This window comes from Triticum dicoccoides, chromosome 7A (assembly GCF_002162155.2).
Source record: "Triticum dicoccoides isolate Atlit2015 ecotype Zavitan chromosome 7A, WEW_v2.0, whole genome shotgun sequence".
Classification (NCBI taxonomy): domain Eukaryota; kingdom Viridiplantae; phylum Streptophyta; class Magnoliopsida; order Poales; family Poaceae; genus Triticum; species Triticum dicoccoides.
Window position 1 is genome coordinate 273595024 of NC_041392.1, and position 3741 is coordinate 273598764.

Sequence of the window (3741 nt, forward strand, 5' to 3'; positions counted from 1 at the left end):
TTGATGAACCCTTTTTCACCGCACACCGGCCCCATTCAATCTTTTCTACTGGATCGAACCACTGCAGAAACTAGGTAAGAGGAATCAAAGAAATGTGAGTATAAGACATGATGTTAACATCATTTTCTATGAATTTTATTTCTTGTACTATTGTACCTAAACATTTCTCTCTTAATCTCTCCCTAATAATAATAATAATAATAATAATAATAATAATAATAATAATAATAATAATAATAATAATAATAATAATATTTTTTAAATAATAAAGCACAGATTGAGTCTCCGGGTTCACCGTCGCGATGTTTTTACGAAAGAGTCCAGGTTGTTTTAGGTAATAAACCCGCAGTACAATTTAAAGTTTGTGAATAGAGATAACGTTTCGTTCCAGCTTGGGCCTTTTCTAATGGGCCTGCAGAAAAACAATACGTATAGGACACAGGAGCACGGGCTCCTCAATGCGTACGGTAGCGCCGCCGCGCGCCCGTTCCTCTCTGGCGCCGCCGCCGCCGCTGCCACCGCCCTGCTCTCGTTCCCCTCCCTATCCATCTCAATCTTCTCCGGTGCCACCACGATCTTCAACCTCCTGCCGCCGTATGTCTCCGATTTGGATCGGAGTCCGTGTTCCCCCAGGATAAGTGCTGCAACACAAATCCATGGCGTGCCCGACCCAGATTTGAGAGTGACTTGGCTGCCATTAGAAGGAGCCCTCTACCGGAATCTCCATTAAATCGCATCATATCGCAACTTTTGAAGAGTCGTCCAGGATCGTCTCAGCCGAGTTCGCCGGAAGAAAATCCGCCGCCCAAGCGTACTACACCTGAGCCTGAAGAACATCCCCTGCCGAACATGCTACCCCAGAGGTATGTACTAGCTTTTGCCAAATTATTCTGTAAAATTTCCATCTACAATGTTAGAAAGTACTGCGCCTTTTTTCTGCAATCTTTGTATTTGTTCTGCTTGAAAAAATCTAGGACTGATCTGTCTGCCACTGTTCAGATCACATCTTCCTTTGCTAGAACACGTGAGCTGATTCCAACTTTGGCCTCAAGTTGCTCCCGTCGATGACAAGTGGTTAGTTTTATGGGGTTCACAATTGACTTTTTCAACTATAATACAATAGTCAGTGCATGAGACAGAGATAACTCATGTTGGATCGACATCTCCATATCAGATAGCTATATTCAGCGCAAGTTATTGATATATTTCTTCAACTACCTCTCATTTACGGCATGCTGATTTTCTCATGAACTGCTTGTTGCAAATATAGGGAGGAGTGGGAATGCGGTGTTCATGAAATTGAGTATCTCAGAAGAGGTTTGGCACTTACTTTCCTCAACCTGTTATTCTTCAAATGTGCTTCCCATGGATTTGATCAACTTGGTGAGATAATGTTATGTGTCAGGTATGGGCGTATGGCCATAAGATACTCATGAAACTTATTTTATTTTGCCTCACACAAGATGTATGTTGTTTAGACTCATGTACTGCCAGTACTGGTGGATCGATGATCTAAGGATCATATGAATGATTAATGGAGGATAATTTATATTCAGTTCTCCTCTCAATTTTGGTGTTGCCAAGCTTGATCTTTATCCATCTAACTGACTGAAAGTGCCTTCTAATCACTATTGAACGCATATGTTAGTTAGTTTGACTGTATACACCACACAAAAGGTAAAAAATTATCGAGAAACAAAAGGCACACCTAAAGGATTTTTTCTTAACAAAATGTATTAATTTGACTATTTGAGTATAAAAAATGTGCAATCGCAATCTTGCTTTTTTCAAGGAAAACAGGGGACTGCTACATACTTGATATGGATCGAGGCTAATTATTGATCTCCCAAGTTAAAAATCTGAAAATAACTTTCATTTAGTAATGGATATATAGTCAAGAAAGGATGCCTTTCCCTAAAGATACAAAGCAAAATCGTGTTCATGTATGTCCGGCTGACAGATGAATCGATCTCCTTTCAAGTATCAACCCAACAACCTTCGTGTACGGGTCCATTGGCCTGCGTACCACACATCCCTTCATTAATTCCATCAGTATCATTCTTAACAAGGTAAGTATGATTCCCTAATCACTGATTTTATTAATTGATCTTTGATCCTTCATCCCTAATGTCGTTATACCTTATTGATTCTATAAAAGATCTCAAACAGGAACATACCATTTTTGAGGCTACAATTCCTATAACTTGCCTTGTCAATTTGATAAAATTATATGTGTGATGGAGGTTGTAACTTATAACAGTTTACATTGTCAGAATGATATTTGTGTCATCTCTAAACATATGTATATATTTGGTGTGCCGGATTTTCTGATGTAGATGATATATAAGAGGAAGCTATTCGACAATCCTGCTCAAGTTGGTACGGATCAGATCGATTTTATTCAGTAATATGCTTGATAGATACAAGCCTCCCTCTTCTGCCCTTCTTTTCTCCATCCTCTACAGGTCACCAACACATGTGAATCGTTCTCGTCAAGAGCATGCTTGTGACATCATTACTATATGTGATGCACGGCAAAAGGATGTTGTCAGAATGTAAAAACACATTTAACCATTTCCTGTTTTTTTTTCTTGCCCATTTTCGCCGTCATATACACTGCATCTCCCACTGTAACAGACAACCAAATCTGTTTTCTTAAAAGTTTTAATCATTTCTATTGCAGCTAAGTGTTCAAGTACAATCTCTAGCCAAGTTCTCTTTGTTGTTGTGTTGAATTTTGAGGAAAGGCGGCCAAGCAGCTCGTGGCATCTATGTCACGCCTGCTCTGCCACTGCCTTGACCCGCCGCCGACGTCGCCGGTTGAGCCGCAAGGTTGCAAGATCATCGTGGGGCCCATTGCATGGGCTCCGAGTATGCTTGATTGCCATGTCGGAGGCGAAGGTGCTAGAGCTTGGTGGCGTTTTTGCATTTGTGGATGCATGAATAATTGTCAAGGAGGCCGAAGCCAGCGCTATTATGGTTGGACTGAAGGAATTGTATAACGTATTCTGAGGCTCCTTGGTGGTGGAGATCGACTACGCAGTGGGGAAATGAGCTAGGGGCTGATTCTGTAAGCAGATCATTGTCGTGCCCAATTATTGTTGATATTAAATCTGCGCTGAATATTTTTTAGGCATTATCACATCAGAACTGTCAAGAGGGACAAACAAGGGACTGGCTCATGAACTAGCCAATGACGCTAAAGCTCATGGAGACCTTGTGGTTGCGTATGGTGTCCCAGACCAACTCCATGATCAGCTCTGGAAGGAAAACAATGCAGCCTTGACGTCGGCCTAAATCTTGATGTAATCCTAAAAAAAGATATTGCTTGCAGATAGGTTATACATAAACATGCATGTTGTAGGTCTGTTAATTTTAATTTTGAATACTGAGATCTATTCATATGCTTTCCTTACTCTTATGGCTAAAAAAATCCAGCAGACAGTGACTGAAATTTGTTAGTTTTACTCAACTTGCTGCTGCTTGATCAGTACTCAATCAGGCTGAGGGTGACCATGATAGCTGGTGTTGAGTAGGTATATGCATTGAATTTTCCGTTGTGCCAAAACTAGCACATTAGAATCTTCCAATTTGGTGCTACCATATTTCAAAGTAAGAACACTATGATGCAAAGGAATCTTATTATGTAGCCATATGTAATCTCAATTTGTTGTTATGTATAAACTATGATAGGAGTAGGCCCATATAGATGTGTATCCATTTTTTCCTTCTACTGATCTA

General features: G+C 40.3%; 1 long non-coding RNA gene across 2 annotated transcripts; it reads left to right on the top strand.

Moving 5' to 3' along the window:
• The first annotated feature begins 443 nt into the window (after nt 1–443).
• On the top strand, nt 444–3415 carry LOC119332267. Of its 2 annotated transcripts, XR_005160884.1 has the most exons (4): nt 444–863; nt 1000–1074; nt 1271–2555; nt 2684–3415. It is a non-coding gene; the product is annotated as an uncharacterized LOC119332267 (long non-coding RNA). The 2 variants fall into 2 exon arrangements; XR_005160883.1 differs by having other exon boundaries at nt 1271–3415.
• The last annotated feature ends 326 nt before the right edge of the window (nt 3416–3741 follow it).